The 22342-nt window shown below is 37.8% G+C and overlaps 1 protein-coding gene across 1 annotated transcript in view; it reads left to right on the top strand.

The window, feature by feature from the left end:
- Nucleotides 1-22342, top strand: part of ppp1r14bb (protein phosphatase 1, regulatory (inhibitor) subunit 14Bb) — a 34128-nt gene that overhangs the window by 5770 nt on the left and 6016 nt on the right. The window lies entirely within an intron of this gene.

Here is a 22342-nt window from a genome sequence, read left to right as displayed (position 1 = left end):
CCTATGCAATCATACTGGTGATTTTTGCAATATTTCTTGCAATAAACAAACAAAACAATGATTCAAAGCGTATTAGTCTACGTTGATACTCACTTCCAATTTTTCTTTTTACTTTTGCATGTTCGGTCATATTACTGATTACATGCGACTGCAATCAGACTTCTGTGTGAATTTACGACCCCAAAGTGACCCACTTCCGCAGAAAAAGAACGCAGACGTCACATAGCAGCGCACTGTTTAAGGAAATAAAAATGGATGCCGGCGTCTATGAATGGATTTTGAATTGTCACAAGATCATAACAAGATGAAGGATGCTGACAAAACGAAAACTCAACTAATAGCAATGTCCCTTCGTGGCCTGTCAGCCACTTTTTACATCTGGATTTATTGTGTCTGCTTCTTCTAGGGCAGAATTATGTCATGTGAAAGACTAAAACGTCATTTAAAATGCGATATGACCGTTCCAACTGCGGTCAAAAAGTCGGATATTGGTTGCATTTGCGTGCTGTGTGAACGTCTTCATAGACACCAGATAATGAGTTGCATATCTAAAATATTCAAAAGAAAAAGCATCTTTAGAAGATAAAATACCAATGTGAAATGATACTTGAAACTCTATTGGCTGTTGTTTGCACAGCAGCCAATCCAGGAGTGTCATTTTTTTTCTTGCTTGGCGCTGATTGGCTGAAACCTCAAGAGAGGAAATAAGGAAGACGTTAGCTTCTGCTGTGGTGCCAATTCAGTTTTTACTGTGAGAATTCGTCCATATTAACGTATATTTGGTGGTTGATCTAATAAAATAGACAGTTATTAGCTATTTTCAGGCGACTGATTGTCAATCTGTGAATACAGGGGTCCGCCGTCTGTTGTTCTCCCAAACAACTAAATGGCAAGTAGATGGTGTCTGATTGTTGTTATGGAGATTCGGTGACCCCAAGATTCCACTATCTGCTGAAGATATAATTGTTTTTAATGTACCTTAAATCAAAGTGTTCTGCGTGAACCACCGCAATAAATACTACATGTCATAAATCCAACAGAAAGGCACTTCAAAGTGAGGTAATGCCACATATTTAGCAGAAAGTCTTGCAGTAAACTGACCAAAGGAAACGTAGCTCTTCCTATGGAAGAGTCAACAACAGAAGAGGAAATGAAGCTCCTCAATGAAGTGATCACTTCATGTTTCAAATAACAGCACAGTGGCTCTCCTTCCTGTAAACGTGAACTCTGTCTCGACATGCAAATCATAATTCAAACTGCCAAATTTTTGTTCTGGTGGTAATCATCTTAGTTTGCATCAGACATTGTGGTATCCTCTTTGAAGCGCACAACTTAAAGGGTTGAATACCAATCAGTGTTGCCCTGCTTCACATGAGGGTGACTACAAAGAGAGGTTGTTGCACAGCGGGACTAAATGACTCCACTGTGTCTGAGGAAGCTCCCCTCACACACCAACACACCCCGATTGGCGCACACACATGTTGCAATAGGTTACTTGTGTCCTACATGTTGCACACACAGTTGTTTTTCTGTTTGTCTGTGTGGAGGGAGGAGGAGGGGTGACTCAGCACAAGCCACAGCTCGACACAGTCAGTGACTGAACGTTTTTCTTTTTAAACACTGACTGGATGTACGGCCATATTAGAGAGGTGGAGAACAGCCAAGGATATCGTGAGCGAGGCAGACCAAGCATGTGTTTGGGTCTGTGTGTGAGCAAGATGGGAAGGAAGTTCAGGACAACAAGTAAGTGGAGAAAGAGTATAAAGAAACCAGGAGTTGAGTCATTGAGACGAATATTTAAGCTTTCAGTCACAGGAAGTGAAATGAAGCACAAAGAGTTCATAAAAATACCAACTTCATCAACAGATCTTCACACAGTCAACCTAACTCACTGAGGTTAAACTACAGCTGTGGCTTTTGCAACTATTACCGCTGAGAGGTTTTAGCCTTAGTAAAATAGTTCAAATATTTTTAACAGAGTTATGTTCAGTAATAGCTTTGTTAACTGTTTCAGAAAGATGTTTAATCAGAAAGAGGTTATGTAAAACTGAAGAACCCCCCAGAGCAGAGAAAGGCTAACGGCTCAATGTTCCTAGCTTATTTTAAACCACGTAAATCGAGAATGTTTTATACCTGCGGAGTGTGACGCTAAAACGGCTAACATTAACTGTCCACATCGGCACAAGAGGGGGGCTGTTTTTAGGTTTTCACTCTTTTCGGAGACAAAAACATTCGTTTAGGCCTGTCATGATAATTTTTTCTGGACGATAAATTGTCCCGAAAGCTATTGTGATAAACGATTGTTGTTTCGAGACCATTTTCAAGTAAAAATAATGGTAGTGGAATAATAATGCAAGAACACATTCTCAGAGATCAATAAACTTTAAAAATCCTAATGAACATTTAACACTGGGACTGGAAGACATTTTAAATTTCCAAAAATAAATTAACAAAACAAAAATAACAAATAGTGAAGTGAAGTGAATAATTAAAATTATCCTTAAAAACAGGGCAGGTTGAGACCAAAGCATCAGACTGAAGACCGGTTTTTGCATTAAGAGAGACAAACAATAGATCATACAAATGGAAATTATTGAGATGGTTTAAATTTATCATGTGATTGATTATTTATTGTGACAGGTCTAGTTATTATGTAATAAACTGCAAAAGCACAAAAACTTACCAAGTATTTTTTGTCTTGTTTCTACTGTAAGTACATTAGTACACTTGCATAAGACAAAACTAACATACAGGTAACCTTCCAGCGAGAAAAAGCTTGGTTTATAATCAGTAGTATTTATTTTAAAAAGTACTATCTCCACTGGCAGATTATTTAACTTATAAGACGTTTTTCTTGTGTTATAACTAAAAACTTGTAGATGCCACCATATTCTGCTGACTGATGAATCAACAACGCCAACTAACGAGGTAAAATCCACAATACAGCGTTTATTGAAACTGAGATCAAACTTAAATTAGAAGTGAGGAGTTTGGAGACAACTTTTACCACCATCTCCTGCAACTACTTGTAAATACTTCACAATATCTCTATTTTTAGGTAAAAGAACATCATAAATAGCGTATACAGTAACTCTCTGAGTTTAGTACAACCGTCTTTTGTCTCGCCTTTATGGTAAAATTATGAGATATAAGGAAAGTCTTACAGCAAAACCAATGCTCACAGACACACCGTCCCATTGGTTCCAGTGTATTGAAGTTTTTGGTGGTAATGTGGAAACCTGTGGAAAAGTTTAAGGGATATGAATACATTTGCAAGACATTGTAGGTTGGCTTAGAGATTATGGAGAGTAAGTGATGACATGTTTATCGACCTGAGAAAGACTATTGATTAGATCCTTCCTGGTACTTATAGGCAGTGTGTGTTATTTTAGTCAGTGTTATGATGTATGTTCATTCATGAACATAAAGAAATGTTAAGAAACCCTTTGTTTTTCTGTCTAATTATTCTGAATCATTCTCAGTTTGAAGTGTTTTCTGTGTCCTCAGCAAAGTTCTGTTTGTAATTATTAAATTATTATTCAGTTAAAACTATAAATGCTATTTTCTCCAGCCGTTCTGTAAAGGTTTCTGAGCACCTTGAGGCTTTTCAAAGGCAGTATAATGGTGATGTAGTGTGATGCGCAGGTGTGTATTATTACCGTAAGTGTCTCTTTAAAGTACTTATAGAAGACAGACGAGCGACTCTTTGTTAGCGCGTTTATTGGCCTCTCTGTTTTTAACCGTCTGAAAACAACAAAGCGTCCAAGACTTGTTTCTGTTGGCATCAGGAGGCAGGCAGGGATCATAAGTCTGGACTCCCTCTGCCAGCAGCTTGGTCCGGTGGGTAACACCGATCCACTCAGCAGAGCATTTCTGTCCCGGGAGGAACATCATAGCCGACATCAGTCAAGCTGTCAGCAGTGGAGCTTTTCAGGTTACGGCTTTATTCAGCCTCTGACTTTGTTCTGCTTGTATCTTTCTGAGAGCCAGTTTTATACTGCATGAGAGCACTTTCTAAAACTATTTAATGCGTCATCATTAAGATGATGTACAAGCCTCTCTGGAGTCAGTGAGACGTAAAACATTTACTGCAAAAAAACAACATGGGTGTAGTGTTTGGTGGTCATTTTAAAATACTAGATTTATTTAAAAGGATCTGCCCTGATTCATCTGTTTAACGCTCCTTATTGACTCCTTGGTGTGAGTTATGTCAGCAAACATTGGCAAGAGCTAAAGTTATCCTGCATTGGAAACTCCCAGTGGTATCAAGTCCACAGCTGAGTTGGCGAGTAGGTGTGAAGTGAGGAGTGGAGTAATTCTTATGGTAACCAATGAATAGCTGATTTTTTATCAGTCTCACTGTTGTGTGTCATGGTTTTATATATATATATATATATATATATATATATATATATATATATATATATATATTATTTAAAGGTTTTTAAGTCTGTAGAACATTAACAAAATAATCAGCAAGATGTCAATATCCCTTCCTGACCCACCCCAAAAATAAAATGGCGACTGACAGTTTGTGAAATGTAGCAACCTTTTCACATGACTATGCAGAATGTAATAATCTAATAGAGGCACCGGCATGGTGCTCACATGGGATAAACAAGGTTGCCAGATCTTAACAAAAGTTTTATTATTATCACCTACTCACTTCTAAGAGAGTAGATGATCTTTTCGACAACTATTCATCTCTGAGAACGTTCTGGAAATAGGAGTGGGGAGTCACACTTCCGCATAACGTTCCGCATTCTGGAACGCATAGAATTCCATGCGTTCCAAGAAATTCTTGGAATTGGTCTTGAGCATACCCAGATTTGTAAAGTCTCATAATAAGCGTGGTTAGACTGGCTGACTTTGAGGCCAGTTACCTAAAGCCTTGTTCTTCATTTGACAATCTCTGTGATGGCTCTGAGATGATCTTAAGAGACATTCCTGCCGTGTGGTGTGTTGAGAATGATCTGATCCGCTTGGAAGGACGTTGTGACCCCGCCAATCTAAAATCTAGAATATTGGATTGTTTTGGTCTGATATTGCAGCGTCCTTGGTGTTCTCCAAGAATAATCAATCACATAGCCTATTGATCGCGCCGTGTAGGCAATCAGAAAGCGAAATGACAGAAACATGGATGGGAATCCCCGGTACAGAAGACAAAACAACTGCTGTGGTGAAGTAGAAAGTCCGGGAGACGTCTTTGTATTGTTTGTTCTCTGTTAAATATAGTTCAGAATCTATCTCCCTCTCGTCGGCCATGTTTGCTTACTCTGAACTTGTTTGGTCTCGAGAGGCTTTGCAATATTTCGTGTCTGACGTCTGAATATTCATGAGAGGAATCTGTCCAATCTGTACAACCAAACTTGTGGTAGCTACAATATTTTTAATCGTCATGCATGATGTCTCAAGTTTCAAAAATCAACCGTCAATTTTAAAACTTGTTGTGAACATTGGTGGAATCACAGCTCCAAAGGCCGTGATGAGAATATGCTGAAGTTGATTGGAGGAAAAAAGGTGATGGTGATAGACGCTTCACTCGGTCATTTAATCACTGAAAGTCCTCAGCATGCTCATTTTTGTTACACAAGGAAGCTAGAAGTGATGTAAAAAGCACACCCTCTTAAAGTTTGAGTGTGTTTAATGATTTATTTCTACATGGAGTTTTAGGGTGTGTTTAGCTTTTTAAAAAACTTTTCTATTTTTTCGTTTGGGTCTTATGAGCCAAAATAACTAGCCTACATTCAATACGCCATGTGTTAGAAAAATAACACTTAGCTTAATAAGTTCTAAGAATACAATTAGTCTTCTTTTGACTACTCTTTCATTTTATGTTTGATAAAGTAAGTGATGCATTTCCAGGTCATGTATGACCAGAAGATCGGCTTCAAATTTGTACAGCAGTGAACAGGGTTTGGTTTTTTGATTCTTTAAATACATGCAGCAAAAAAATCTACCAGGGAATAATTAGTTTCTGCACAGGGATTGAGCCACAGGGGAAGAAATGTCAATGAATATTAAAAATTTGCTTTAGTCTTTCTATTTCATGTAAAAGTTAAAAAATAATGCAATTATCAATTGAAAGTTTCACCTCTGTTGTCTTAAATAATCTACTCATTACATGTTTCAGTTATACAAAAGACCTAAATTCATTCACTCACTGTAATCTACTGAAATCTTCCTCTTATTGGCTAAATATAAAACAAACAGTGCATTAGTGGGTCAGATTATCCGTTGTGTTGCAAGGGTTTAGGAGGTCAGAAACTGCTTTGATAGCTGATCTGTATGAACAAATATGTTCACAAATAATCTCAATAATACTGAATAAAAGGTTGAAAGTTACTCAGCATATTCCTTATTTACCAACTGATGGGAATAACATTAACAAGACGCAGGGATGGATCTTTCCTGGTCTCCTTTCCTGTTAAACATTTTCAGAATAAAAGGAACAGTGTTTTTAAAGAATGACGAGGCTTGCCAAGAGTGACATAATGATAATCTGCAGTAATCCTTGTTTGTATGCAGTGGTACTCTAATCTGCAGGTAATCTCCTCTTTCCGTCCAGTTCCAGTGGTATTCTGCATGTGCATATGTCTCTTTGTCTCGCTCATGTTTGGCAGCTTTTCAGTAAACAGTATTATTATGAATTGTTTGTGCTTCCTGTCCACTCCTCAACAGGAAACTGAGGGTGATATTTAAGTAATATAATGGTAATGGCATAATTATGCAACTACACCCTCTTAAAGATCAACAAACTTTAATTTCTAATTAACATTTACCACTGAAACTGGACGACATTTTAAATAACCAAAATAAATAACCAAAATACCCAAAACAACAAATAAAACAGACACTGAAGTCTCTGTAAATACAATTGTCTTACAAAAAAGGGGCTAGTTGAGACCAATGAACCAGACTGAAGACTTTTAGTCATCCAGATTTTGGTAAAGAAAGACAAATAATTTTGCAAATGAAAATGATAAAACTCATTTAATTCATCATGGAATTAATAGGTTTATTTATTATTTTTACCCTAATCTACTGTGTTTTGCTAACATTTTCATACTCCTTGAACCTTCCCATATTTTGTCACTTTATAACCCCAGACCTCCATGTATTTTATTGGGATTTTACTTAATAGGCGTCCAACTAACAGACAGGGTGATCAGGAGAGTTTTAATCAGAGAAAGCACAAAGCTTCACAACTCAGGTTGCAGAATTTGTCGCTAAAGCTGCCAGAAGTCATGTACTCCACAAATCTGACATTTCTGAAATAGTGTTTGGACTATTTAGTGGAAAACTAACAATGCAAATCACCCTGAACATCATCTTTACCATGAAACATTGGTGAGGATGATGATTTTCATCATCAGGGACTGGAGAGCAGTGAACAGCGGAGCTAAAAACAGGACAATCCCCCAAACTGCTCAGCAGCAACAACAGGGATTTGTAATGTGATGGCCATGCTCAAAGAAATTCTGCTTTATTACACTCCAACTGTAAAACAAACATGGAGCAGGTTGTTTTATGTTCACTAAAACCCACGCCTTAAATATCTCTTACCAAATAAAAACCAGATAAAAGCTGCAAAAGACTTCAGTCTCGAGCAAAGGTTCACCTTCCAGCAGGATAACAACCCTTAAATATACAACCAGAGCTACATTGGAGTGGTTCAGATCAAGGCATGTCCACGTTGTAAAATTGGCCCAATCAAAGTAAGGGCCTAAATCCAATTGAGAATCTGTGACTTGAAAATGAATGTTTTTCAAAGAAAACAGGCATCATTTCAGTCTCTGGTTATGGAAAGCTTATAGAGACAACTCTGCCAAAAAACTAACTTTCCTTCCACTTCACAACTCAGACCAACACAAAGTTGTGCAATCATCTTAAATCCAAATAAACCTTCACATACATCCAGTTTTTGGTAGTAATATGACAAAATGTAAAACGTTTAAAGGCTTGAATGCTTTCCCAAAACAATTCATCAGACAGGAAATTCTCAAATACAAAGTATTTTTTCTAAGAGAAGCTGAATTTATTAGCTTCTTCATAAGACATTGTGTCATTGCTGTGTAAGGAAACAATTTGAACAGTACTAACTCTTTCAACATTGAAAGCTTTTCACTTTTGTCTTGATCTTCCAATGTGTTGCTTCTGTGGAGCATGACTTTACAAATCAAACCTTTGATTGTTGAGCTTTGTTCAAACTCCTGTTTCTCCGCTGTTTCGAATCAGAGCAGATGCCATCGTTCATGTGACTCTGGATGGTATCCAGCACAGGCAAGTCAATTAAATTGAGTCCCGATGCCATGCTGAATGATAATCAATACTGCAGTTGGCAGAGCGTTGAAGTTGTAGTTAAAGACATCACCAAGAGGATGTGACATATCGGCTAGTGTCACTGCAGACGGGGAGTTTCTGTGCAGATGCAGCTGAAAGTTTCCTGAACTTATCAGCAAATAAGTTGGTTGCTATCAGAGGCACATATCAGTTCCTGTACTCTACATGTAACAATGCAAATACTCTCTGGGATAGATCTGATGGTAGAGATGAATCTGCTTCACCTGCAGCAGTTTGAATATAACTTCTACAGTGTCATGTTATTGTGGTTTCGGGACAGTTTTATTAATGTTCTGACCAAATAGTCATGTTATCTTCACCTCAGGGTTGGGATTTGACTTGAAGGAATATTTCAAATTCAATCAGCCAAGAACTGAAAGTTTAGCTTAATCGTCGTTGGACTTTAAGATGATTTCTACCAAGAAATCTCACTGAATTGCTTGATTCAATAGACTTTGACCAATGATTGGAAACTCAAATGTTACTTGACGATTTCCTGCATCATACCAAAGCTTTAGATCACTTTAACAGCAACATTCTTCACTATAGAGGTGCTTTACTGAGAGAAAAGTCAATAGTTTGACATTTCAGTAGAAATTCAGTTGGAGGAATCACAACTTGCTTATTGCGTTTCAGCTTTAAGCCTGGGATCGCAAATTATGTCATTTCACTGACAACAGCTTTCTGTGCAGAGCAATTTTTCCGCACCTTTGAAATTTTCTAACGATGCGGACAGTCAGTGTAGAAAAATGTGCTGATCTTTGCAAATACCAACAAGCTCACTGGTGTTGCTATGTTGCTACTATTCACTCTGTTTTTTACTTGCCAACGTGTTGTGAGGTGTTGTATGAGTGCTGTAGGTGCTCTACACTGCCCCCTAGGGTCTAGGAGAATATTGGCTACAGAAGGGAATGCTGAAGAAGCAGCATAAGCCTGATTCAGATCATTTCTTTGTTAAATGTACCTACATCAAACATAAACAAAACTATTTACTAGGGCTGAATGATAAATTGATTTTATGAATTCAGTTTTTAAAGCTTTAAGTTTGAGAATAACTGGATTTCTCCCCCCCATTAGTGCACTTCTTGGCTTTCCAGAGTGATTTTAATACACTCAAAAACTACAGTGTTGTTTGACATGCCTTACAATTTCAATTTATTTCAATTTTGAATTCAGGTCAACTCACAGAAGGAGTTATTAAAATAAAAGCCAATTTTTAAAGATATTTAGTGTCATTTGTCCTTTTTTTGAAGGAAGAAAAGTGAGGGGAAAATATGAATTAAAATCAGAAATCAAATTTGATATAAAATAACTTGAGATTTTATTTTTAAGCTATGTCACTCAACCCTACTATTTACCATTTTAAACTTTTGCCATTTTGTACCTGAATGTTGTTGGAGAAAAAGAGTTACATAAGTTTGTGCCAACCTGAGCAAATCATAATCACTGTTTTCATTTCAATTCCATGTTTTCCATGTCGTGCTGACCCAGTAATGATGAGAATATGCAAAACCAATGATGTTTACAGTGGCTATTTGCTAATATGAGATGCTAAAACTTGATCAAAACTGAATATCAGAAATCAGACAAATCTCTATTTTTAGGGAATGAGCTCATATTTATGTCTGTCGCTCTCAAATTTCTGCTTCTGTTCGTCTGATTCCTGCTTTCATGCTCTTGTTGGAAGCCAGTGCAGCAGATTTCCAGCCCTGGCAGCGCTGCACGGTTGCCAAAGCAGTACCAGTTTACCTAAGGCAGGTTGTTACCTCCCAGAGGGACCAGCACAGCATCTTAGCCGAGAAGCTGCTGCATAGACGTCTCCAGTAAACTCATAGAAAACCTGCGGCCTGTTCAGAAAGCACAAACAAGCTGATGTGTGAATCACTCAGGTGTCCAGAGATCAGACACGGCTGCTGCACAGCTGGTGGGCACGTCAGGGTTCGGTTAGTCTGTGTTTGAAATATTTTGTGTATAATGTGTGTGTTTGAGAAGCAAGTCTGTCACAATAATCAAGTAAACAAATGATAAATTAAAATGAGAGCAATCATTTTCATTCGGATGCTCTCCTTTAATGTTGTTGATAAGCCGACATTTTGAGAAATGCTGCAAACATTTGACTCCCAGTACGAAGTAGTTAGTTTCCACAACCTGCCACTTTAGCCTGTTTTACCTGCATAAGCTGAATGATTATTGTCTGAAATGCAATTGTAGTTGCCGAGACTTCAAAATAATCCATTTTAATTATTGTTGTTTCTGTTATTTTGTTTATTTTAGATCTTCAAAATGTTTTCCAGTTTCAGAAATTAAATGTTTTGGTTTTTTTGCTATACTTGCATTAATTATTCAGATTATTATTATTGTCAAATTAGTTGAAAATGGTCTCAAAATAATATTATTGTTTGAATAATTTCTGGGACACCATGTCATTTTGACACAAAATGATAACTTTCAAATGCTTTGGCAAATACTGCAAATGTTCAGTAATAATATTTACTGAACTGGACTCATCGCATGGAGGACAGTGTTGCTTGTTATCAGTTAGGTCAGTTCATCTTTTATCAATAACTCTGGGTTTTTCCCTGAGTAAGATGTCTTCCTCTCACTGTGTTTTTCTGTAAATCACTGCTTTTGTCAGTTTTATGATTGTACAAGTACAGTTTGTCTTCAGTGCGTTGATTATATCAGCGTTTGCCAGTTTCATGTGAGGCTTTGTTTAGATTACCTGCAGCCTGTTTCCCAAAAAATCAGAAATGACTAACTCAGCATAAGGCCACATTTATATATAAACAACTCGGAGCACTGGTGCAGAAATGAAGCGAAGCTTCTGGCTGTTCCCTTAATGAACATGGAGGCTGTTTTTAATCTTGAACACAGGAGTGACAAATATATTTCTGTAAAAGTATTTCGATTTCAGCAAAAACACAAGTGACAGCAGTAAAACCTGTGCTGTTTACCCGACAAAAGGATAGGGGCAAAATAGAGAAAATATGTAAACAATATGTGGAAAAAAAGCAAAGGAGGAATACTGGGAACGATGACCCAGTTTCAACCGCGAAAAGTCTTGAGAGACAAAAAAGTGAGAAATTCCTGTTCCACCTCCATAAGAACCAATTCACCAGTGACCTGAATGTGTTTTATTGTAATTTTGACAGCACAAAGAACAATCAGTCTCTCACCAACTCCATCTCTTCAAGTCCAGCAGGGCTGCAGCTAAAAGAGCAACACTGAGACTCTGGAGAAAAACCAGCAGTTCTAGACCTCGTTTTATATCCGGCATGGTTGTGATCTTTCATCACGACTTTTCACAAACATTTTCAACTTATTTCTACAAATCCCAGGTCCAGAACATCCAATTACTGAAGTTTACCTCAACTAATCTCTGCTTTTGAGTCAGTATTTTGAATGCTTCCCCTACTAACTGTTCCAAAACTCTTCTCTGTGTGAACACAAGTTCGCATAAGGAGGAAAGAGATCTATTAATGTTGTTGTGAATGTGACCCTAATATGCTACATTATATAAGTAGACCAAGAACTGACAAAAATAGTTTTATCGCTATTTATTTCATATATGTAAATTGTTGGTTAAGCCTCTTGAAACCTGTCATTTTTGAGGGGAATGAGTTTTTATCAGGGGGAATATCAAGGTTTATGTTAAAACTAAATCAGAAATGGAGAAACACCAGGTTGTGTTCTTACACCCCTTCCCTTCAGCCTCTACAAAAATCTACATATTTTTCATTAAACCTGGTTTTTAGCTTCTCAAGCTCGGCACCTTTAGCACCACAGTTAGGCTCATACTAGAACAGAAAAGGTTCTGGTGCTGTTTTAACCTCTTGCTACCAAACTTTCAAGTACAGATGATGCCGGTCTGTAAACAGAACCTTCATTTGTTCATGACTGTGGATCTGTTGCTCGTCTGCCTACCCTATGGAGTCTCATTTTGGTCCAGAATCAGCTTTTTAATGGTCATGATCCATATTTTACTACCATTGTTCAATCTGTCGACAAATCGGTAAATGCAGAGCGTCACTATTTGGTTTGGGGGTTTTTTGCCCATTTTACTGCAGGTCAGGCCTCTATCTTCTGACATGAACATGGCTCGTAGATACGCAGATGTTTTACAAAGGACGCAAAAATTCCTGTGGAATAACCTTGGGTTGCATAAGTCCTACGGCATATTAGGGTCATTGTAAATAGAAAAATAAAAACAATTCTGCCAAAAACTGAGATTAATCTCAGAAATTTTGTAGAAAACACACGGAAATTTGTGAGTTTGAAAAGTCGAAACCTTTTGACTTTTGAAACTCAGAAAATGAGCATGTTTCTTTTTCTAGAAAATCTCAGAGATCTCAATTTCTCAGTTTTTCTTACAAATTTTCAACATTTTCTAGCTCAGAAATTACCTTCCTTTTTGTAGAAATGTCTGAGTTTTTTGGCAGAAATTTGCTCCTCCTTTTTTATTTTTCTCTCTACAATCACCCTAATATGCCATCGTACATCCAGTATGTTCCTTGTATGTTTAGTTCAAAGGGTTGTGGGTTTCATTTGGAGCCGTGCCCAGCGTCCTGTCATCAGACTCTGAGTTAATCTGCTTCATCTTCACACTACGAAAAGTTTTCATTTCATCGTCCATACAGATAAAAACACTTGCAGGAGGTTAGATAAAGACAATACATTTCCTGTTTATATAATTGCAAGCTTTAAATAATTGTCTTAAGTTGAACAGAAAAATTGTAATCTAAAGGTTAGAAAGAACGAAGGAATTAGTGCCGACTAAATGAAGGAAATGCTATTTTCCAGCTTCTGTTTGTGCTGTAAGCTGGTTATGGAGGCCGCTCCGGTAAATCTGCTTGGCCTGCTGCTCTTTCTGTCTGTTTTTCATTTGATTCAAAACAGGACATCATAGTCTTCCTGTGAGGAAGTACATCCAGCTGATTAGACGGGCAGCAAAGATGAAGATTAGCAGCCTGCAGAAACCAAACGTTCACCTCAAACACAAGATGTTGGGCTGGATTAAGTGAATTGCTTTGGCTGTTGATCACTGTGGTTTATGACTGAAGGCGCCGTGTGATGCCAGCCACCACTTATATTAATTACCGAGACACATAAGCATACAATATGACTAATGTCGCTCAGTCAGGTCTAGCCTCTAGCATATACAGCCAAACAATATCATTTCACTTCCCCACTTATCTTCCAAGGTCCTGTTCCCAGACAGGAAGTAGCTGCTCAGGTCCTCAAAGGAGGGCAGACAGGAGCGTGTTGTTCCTATAAGGCCTGCAGATTCCTGATGAAGTGTGTGTGCGGCAGAAAGAGATATGAGAGATAAAAAGCAGCAGGCGATGACTGACACAGAGCATTGCTAATCCCTCGACCCCTGTTGACCTCCTGGCTGCCAGGGGGGATCCGGACGTGCCAGCTAAAGGGGAAGGCTAACAAAGAATCAAAGTAGGGAGAAAATAAGACAGGAAGCTGGATCAATTTCAGTTCAACCATCTTCTTCCTGATTATGCATGACCACCTTGCGATGCAGCGGCCTTCAGTGGTTTATAATTAGCTTCAAATTATCCCAATTTTATTTTATTTTAAAATGGCTTTAATTAAGGTTATTTCAGGCTCGATGACAGTAACTTTCTCTGCAAATATTAAAGCTGCAGGGTAACTTTTATAAAAATAATCTTTTAACATAATTGTTGTAAAAAAAAAAATCCAGCTCCTTTGCCTTATCCCGACTGTGCTATCTTGAAACAACCAATCAGAGCCAGGAGGCGGGTCTTAGCGCTGTCAATCACTCCTCTCTTTTCCCCTTTTGCTCTCTGCTAAGCTATAGCTAGCGTAGCCTGTCATAAATGTGATGACCAGAGATAAATGGTTTTTCTGTATCTGTAAGTTGTTTCCTCGTTATCAGCACATTCAGCAGCGACTACGTAAGGTTGATTGGCAGCAATAAGACCCTCCTCCTGGCTCTGATTGGTTGTTTATGGTTGGGAGTGTTGCATTTCTTTAGAAGGCAACAGTAGCTCAGGAGGGAGGTGGGAGAGATTGATTTTTTCACAGATTATCTGTCTCACAACATGGTGACAGTTTAACAAATATGTAAAAACCGTTTTCTTTATAATGTTACATACAGCGTCTTTTACAACACTTGAAAGCATGGAAAACATGAGTACCAAATCATTTAACTGAACTGTTCTTAGAGACTTTGTGATCCAAGATACGTCTCCTCTACCTCCCTTCCTATGGTGGGACGATATACGTGGCTCCTTGTCACAGCTCCAGTTGTTTTAATGTTTAATTGTTGGTCTGACACCAGATATCAGGAAGTTTTTATCGAGCTGGGATTTTGTTGTAGCCATTTTCTATTTTATGAAGTGAAACACAGATCTCTCTTTTACACGAATGACATGTTTTCTTGCCTTTCCAATTTTGAGAAGTGTCTTCTAAGATGTCGCATCTAAACCCAAGAGAAACCGAGAGTCATGAATTACCAATAAAAAGTTCCTAGAAATACATCTGTGGTTCATTCAGGCTGCAAGAGAGCGAGCGAGAGCAAGCCTTCAGCAAATAACAGGAAGGCCAAATGGAAAAAAAGCAGTTTGTTCTTTTTTTATCGTTGTGAGTCTGCACTTTGTGCAGTCCTGGCTGAGTTAATTGCTAAAGATGGTTTAACCTGTGAACTTCAGGTTTGAAATATTTGTATCGCCTGAAACTCCTACCTTTTTTTTTCAAGATTTAGCAAAAATTGAGAGAAAAATCAAAGAAAATTCGAAAAACGTCCAGAAAATCTGCTTAACTAATGAGCAAAGACAAATTAAAAGAGTAGTGTGGCTTTGGAAGACGAACATAAATCTTCCAGATTTTCATTACTCGCCTGTCAGCTCAGCAGCAAACATGTTTCAACTGTTTCCTTATAAATGAAATTTGGCTTAACTTCACTGTCAGAAGATGACGCTGAGCACTGTGGAGAAATACTTACCCTGCTCAGCATTATTTGTTTGTATTTTTGCTCAATTCTGTTTTATTGCACATCTGTGATTGCTTAATAAGTTGCTGCTTATGGGTGAAGATTTGTTGCTCGACCTGCTTTACGTGCTTTTTTAGCCCCAGTCAGAGGCTAAAATCATTGCACAATTTTTCCCTTTAGCCTGAAAAATTGTTCGACTTGCACAATTCAGAGTTTTAAGATATTTCATCCTTATCATAAGCAGCTTAGTTGCAGAGCTGAAGTCAGATAGCTGTAAATCGGCCACATATTTGGTACGTATTAGGTGCAGAGTGTTGGTGTGTGTTTATCTGCCTGCGTCCGTCCAAACATAACGTGTACCTGCTTCATTGTGCCAAGGCAAACAGCTCTGGGCTGTACTTTTAATGCGCCACGCTCACAAATACCGCCTGAATAATCACAGCTGCTCAAAATAGATTCATGGTTTAGAAGTGAAACCTTGCACATTATGCATTTAAAGCCTTCCTCTTATGAGTTTCCCTTTTGTACATTTAAATAATATCAATAAGCAGTTTTTAAAAGTTAAAAAAAGTTCAGATTTCTAGCAGCCATCCAAGGCAATTAAAGTGAAATCTTATTGTTTAGCGGCACTCGGCTGTTTTCCTACGTCGCCCCTTTGCCTCCAGCTTTCTTCCCCCTTCGCTCGTGTTTGTCCCCGTTTCATGCTCAGCCAAAGGACGGTTTGTGTTTGGTTGCACAATGGGCATTTAGCCATCCTGTAGTTGGTTATTTTTATCCCAGTTTGTTACTGAGGCAGCAGAACAGCCAAAGTGGCTATTCATCATCTTTCTAACAGCTCTTCTTTAAACTCAATCTGTGTTTTTTTACATGTTCTACACAACAGTGCGGTTTCTTTCTGTGTCGACACGCAGATCGTTTCAAATGAATCAGAAACAGGATGTGTAGTCCCTGTAGGTGGCCATATTTGACCTACTTAAAGTTAGACCTCTTTAGTCAGAGCAATAAGGGGTCACAGTTAATACTGTGAAGGCATAGATAGTCACTTATCAGCAGGTCTGGTTGTCAAGAATCAGATTTTGGTTAACGCAGCCTGTATGTTTTTAGTGACAGAGGAAGATATAAGTTGTATTTTAGTCAAGTGACTGCTGAGTAAAATGGATGTTTTCCCTCCTTTCTGTTGTTTCTTAAACAGGCAGAATATAAACTTAATAGTTAGGATTATCCAGATGTGCATTTGTGAACTTATTAAAGGATGAGTGACTCAACCGTCCAACAGATCAAGTGTTATCCCAGATGCAGCAGCGTTTAATTTTAAAGCTCGCTGAGTGAAAAGGTTCAGCACCCTGAAGGAATTCGGAAATCCAGAAGTGAAAATGCAAAGGATTTAATTTGCATGAAGCTGTGATGTGGCTCATATGAAAACTTTTTAAATCAACCAGACATTTAAACTTACTAAAGGGTTGCAGCCTTAAATTAATGCCTCATAAATTAATTTAAAACTGTAAGTTTGCCTTACATTAGGTCTTAAATTTTATGGCAGGACAATTTAATCTTGTATTTTTTTTCTTGTTGGGCTTTTCTGTCAGGCAAAAGTTTGAGTCACACTCAGACATCTTTATTGCGTTCTGTGATTCAATGTTCACATCCCCCTGCTAGCTACTAGCTGGCTACCTTTTTGCATCTGTCATGAGGAAGTGCAAATTTACCACCAGTTGGCTGGATGAAGTTTGTACATTTCTGTGAAGATACAGGTGTTAAATTCAAATCTTATTGTTTTTAAGAAAAGGTCTTAAAAAGGTTAAATTTTGAGTCGGTGAAACGGAAACCCTGATTTAGCCTCAGTGGAATCTGATTTACTAAAATCTGGAAGTGGTGTGAAAAAGCTACAATCGGTGCATCTTTAGTTAGTAATGAGAGCAAAATTCCTTCTTTTGACTCTAGATTTTCTAATCTGTTAAATTAATGGATTATGTGTGTACTAACCTTAATTACTTTAAGTGTTTAGAAGTTTTATTCAAATCCGAAAGAATAAATCAAGTCAGGCCAATTGGAGAATCTGCTTCTCCAGTATCTTTTCTTCTTATAACATCCAGAGATGTTTCCAGAAATCAAAGCAGGTTTTACTGTTGTTCTACAAGGATGCTGACCTAATTACATCATAATGTGTTGCTTGTGTTACTTATTAAGGTGAAAGAGTCTGGTTGCAGCTTTCAGGCTGGATGTCACCATGCACAGACGGTCAGGTTACTCTGATCCACACATGGAGCTTTGGGTTTCTAGTCCCATCCTGTGGCGGTGAATAGTTACATTGAAAAAATTAAAGTCCTAAATGGACTCAGATCTGTTGTAAGATTTTACCAGAATGTGTCTTGAAGCTGCAAACATTTAATCCGTTTAAAGCTGCGGACTTTTTCAGCAGTACCGCAGATTAGTGAGGAAAATCTGCGTGGCTGACTCGCAAAAGAAACGGAGAGTATTCAGAGGCTTAGATCCTCACGTTTAGAGAACATGGAGAGGATGAAGCGGAGTTACAGTCAAACTGTTTGAAGAATTAAATCTGAGAGCGAAGAAAAGAGACGACCCAATAACCAAAGATCACACAGATGTTGTCACTAAGGGGAAATTAGAAATCAATATTAAACTTTCTACTAACTCAGGCAGTGATAAATAAGACATGGCTGCTCTGCTTTTAAAGAAAATAGGGTTTCTTAGTTTATATTTTTATGCTTATTAGCCAAACAACATATTTGTGATGAAAACTGGGCTTTAAAGCTTTATTTGAATCGTCACTTAATTTCCCTTTGGGATTAATAAAGTATTTCTTAAATTTGAAATGCACGCAGCGATGTTTCCTCATTTTCACCACAGAAGGTATATAAATTTGTTTAAAAAGAGAGAATCTGTGCATCATTTAAAAATACATTTCATTCGACTTAAAGGACAGGAAAACCTTGTATGGTAGCAGCCAGTTTTTATCCCAACAAATAGGTTCAACAAATCAGGGAACAAATAGGCAGAAAGGGATTTATTATAGAAATGGCTTCTACAGCATCTGATTCTGCTGTTTTATGGGACGAATTAGTTAAATTAGCTTTTATTTGACCAGAATGGTTTCATCTTAGGGCAACTAACAATCACTTTAGTAATCATTTATTCTGTTGATTCTTCTGATCAGTAATCAGAAAAATTGGTTGAAGAAAAATGGCTCAAACTAAATTTTTAACTTAACCATGTAATCCATTTTTATGCAATGTTAAGAGTACATTAAAAGATACAAATAATCAAATGATAAAAATCCTTTTTAAAATAAAAAAAATTAACATTTTAGTGCCTAAAATGCAGTCGCAGCATTCCTTTAGTTTACACTTGATCATTTGTAGGAAATAATCAAACATCATTACAAGCAGAAACGTGAAAAATTTAGTTTTTCCACATGTTTCTGCTTGTGTAGGACTAAAATGTTGATTATTTTTTGGATGAAATAAATAATTGGTCAGTAAAAGATACTTGTTAGATTTAGTTTTAACATAATTTGAACCAGGTGACATGAAAACTAAGTTACATGAAGAGTTTTGGGTGAAACAGATTCCTAGGCAATGGTGGGTTTTTATCTTAAATGCAAAATTTGTATATTTTTTTAAAGTTTTGGCTTAATTACTGCTCTGAGTGTGTTGTTCTTTCAGCATCTTTCCATGTTTTTGAGTCTGTGTGGTCTAGTAAATGATTAATTAGTTGATTATTTCAATAATCGATTCATTGCTATTAATCTGATTAATCATTTCAGCCCTAGTTGTTTATTACTGAAGAAAAAATTTAAATTGCCCCACTGTTATTGGCTGGATGCAATAAAAATTACCTCAAACTTTTGTTTCTGTTTTATGAAGTCTTTCTCCTCTTCTGTGGTCAGCATCAAAGGTTGAGAGAAAGCTCATTTTATGTGATTTTCTGCAGGTATTTCAGGATAAAGCCGACCTTTTCATCGTTATTCTCTGAATTGATCCACATCCCGGCCTGCCAGTATCTTGCAGCCAGTTTTTATTCCAGGACTCATCTGCAGTTCAGACTCGCAGTCAGTCAGTCTGGAGGATTGTTTTGGAAATCCTCCCTCGTGATTCCCAGCTTTCTTTGTGTCTCCTCTCTGAAGCCTGTCCTCCGGCCTCTCCCCTCCGCAGCGCCTCCCTCTCTCTCTCTCCTCCTTCCCTCGCTCTCTCGAAGCGCTCCACTCAGCTCTGCGCGCTCCTTAACCTTTTACCTTCCTTCCTCTCGGCGTTCCCTTCCCCCTCCGCACCACAGATTAACACCGCCTGTTAAATCACTGTCTGCGAGGCTGCGTCATATTTAATCTTTTAACTGGCCAGAACTTTAAACTTGTGATTTGTACGGAAGGAAGGTGGATTCTTATAGCATGTCTGCTGGATTGTTGGCGTCCTTGTTTCTGCTCAGTCTGTGGTTCGTTTTTAAGCTTTTGGAGGCCACGTGTTGGGCAGATCTTTCTTTGTGTCAGACTTCAGCTAGCTCAGGGCTAGCAACAGGCCTGTCACAATAAATCAATTAATCGCATGATAAACTAAAACAAGCTCAATGATTTCCATTGGCATGATTTATCGGTTTTCTCTTTCTACCAAAAACTGGATGACTGAAGTCTTCAGTCTGGTGCTTTGGTCTCAACTAGACCCTTTTTTGAAGACTTTATAATTAATTTTATTGTTTTTTTCTGTTGTTTCGTTTACTTAAAATGTTTTCTAGTTCCAGTGTTAAATTTAAAGTCTATTGATCTTTGAGAATATCAATGTATGACTTCAAAATGGTGTCAAAACAATATTATCGTTTATCGCGATAACTTCTAGGACAATTTATCATCCAGCAAAATTTGTTTTTGTGAAAGGCCTAGTTAGCACCAAGGCTGAGCAATATGGCTTAAAATTTAAATTTCCAATTTTTTTCCCTTTTTAAACTAAAAATAAGAAATTAAATGGCAGAAAATATTCTCTAAAACGAGGCTTTTATTTTACTCATTGTATGACCGTGTATTAGGGCCAGGCTACAATAATTTTTGTCTAATTACAAGGATATAGACATAATACCAGCAGAATAAAAACAATTTTATCAAATTACGAGAAAAAGTCATTTTAATGAGAAAAAGCTTGCATAATTAATTAAATCATTTTCTTGTTGGAGTTTTCATAAAATTACTACTTCATTCTCCTAATACTACGACTGTATTCTGGTAATATAAAGACTTTATTCTCATATTATTTCAGCTTTATTGTCACATGACTTTATTCTCAGATTACTACAACTGTATTCTTGTAACATTATGACTTTATTTTTGTGAAAAATAAAAAAGTCTTAGCCAGACTCTTATATTTAGTCATAGATTTGACCTGAATTCAAAGTCCAAATAAATGGAAGCTGTAAAAACAAGATGGCCGCCCTGCTTGCAATGACATCACTGGGAATTTTGGAAACACAATGAAAGCATTGGCAAAAAGTCCAGATTTTTTACCAGTTATTTTAATTAAAAAATGATCAAAAACCTTTTAATAAAATATTTTTTTTGATCAAATATTTTATGGGGTTTTTTTTGTCTTGAACCAAAAATTCTACAAAACAGATTTATCACCCAGCCCTGGTTTGTGCATCAGTTTATATTTCTCTCGTGCTCTTATGTGTTAATGCCTACTTTGATGCTTACATTAAGTCTGCATGCAGCGCGCTGCTGACACGAGGTTCATCACTTTCAGTCTCTATCTCACACACCCAGGCCGTCTTGTGCAGGATTAAACACACACACTCTCCAGCTCAGACGTATTTAGCTCATTTTATAATTCCTTGAGCCTCACATTGGAAAAGAAGAAGAAATGTGTGAGTTTTCGCTGCAAAAAAAGGGAAAGAAAAAATCTAGATTGCCGGGTTAATCTGACACTCGAATGTGCACACTCGGCATGCTGCGCCTCCCTGTCGGCTGCTTCTGGATGCCGTGTTTGTGTGGTGAGATAGCCGGGGGTTTAGTCGGGCAGGTGCAGAGACAGCTGGTGTGGGCAACTCTAACCGAGGGGGAGGACCGGAGCGACGGCGAGATTCCTGGAGAACATCATGAGTGTAGGGTAGCAATTCAGCTGAAAAGAGCAGGAAATGAGGGCTGGTATGAATGTGTCTGCTAGGTTTTCTGGGGGGGTTGTGTTGTACCGCTTTGGCAGAAAGCACACTGAGCCAGTGTGTGTCTTAGAAAGATGGAGAAACAGGATTATGACAATGGAAGCACACAAAAGGTGGACACACTGCTGCCGCCATTTTTCTGACTTCATGGAAGGCAATTTATCTGTCTTCACACCTGATAGTCTGGTAGATTTGGTTTGATTGGGAGCCAAAGTTGCAACATTTGTTAGTTTTCAGCTGCTGCGGTTCACTTTCACACCACACTGTGTTGAAAAATCTGTTCCTCTCCTCACCTGTGGGGGCGCTGCACCAACAACAAAAACCTCTGAAGAAGACACTGAGCACAATGTCCTTCTTTATGAAATGCAAACAAAAATGGAGTGGCGTCAGATTTTAGTGGTTGTAGGATTTCTCTCGTTTTTAGCAAAGGACCACAAGACATTTCTCTCTTTATGTTTGTTTGTTTTGGTTGTATTTACCCAGAATGCCCTGCGTTGTAGTTCTCTTCCTGCTTTTGGAGCGGTCTCAAACCGCACCAGAGTTCACTGGAACCGAACCGAGGTATTTAGTCAGACCAGAGTTAGATTTATTTAGTTTGCATCAGAGTCAGATTGTGTGTTCACACCTACCTAAATGAACCAAACTTTCTATGCAAACAAACAGCGAACTAAACAACAGGTCTGGTGTGAACGCAACCTAAAATTACCTGAATTCAAGCACTATTTCAAAAACAGGTGATAAATTTGTAAGTTAAATGGATGAAACAGCACTTTACACTAATATGATGGTTGAAAAACAGAATAAATAGAAAACAATAAATATCTTTGCTGCTGAGCTTATATGTCTATTTATTCAGTAATTTAGCAGTGAAAATGT

The sequence above is a fragment of the Xiphophorus couchianus genome, chromosome 14 (genome assembly GCF_001444195.1).
Source record: "Xiphophorus couchianus chromosome 14, X_couchianus-1.0, whole genome shotgun sequence".
Classification (NCBI taxonomy): domain Eukaryota; kingdom Metazoa; phylum Chordata; class Actinopteri; order Cyprinodontiformes; family Poeciliidae; genus Xiphophorus; species Xiphophorus couchianus.
This window is presented reverse-complemented; position numbering and strand designations above follow the sequence as displayed.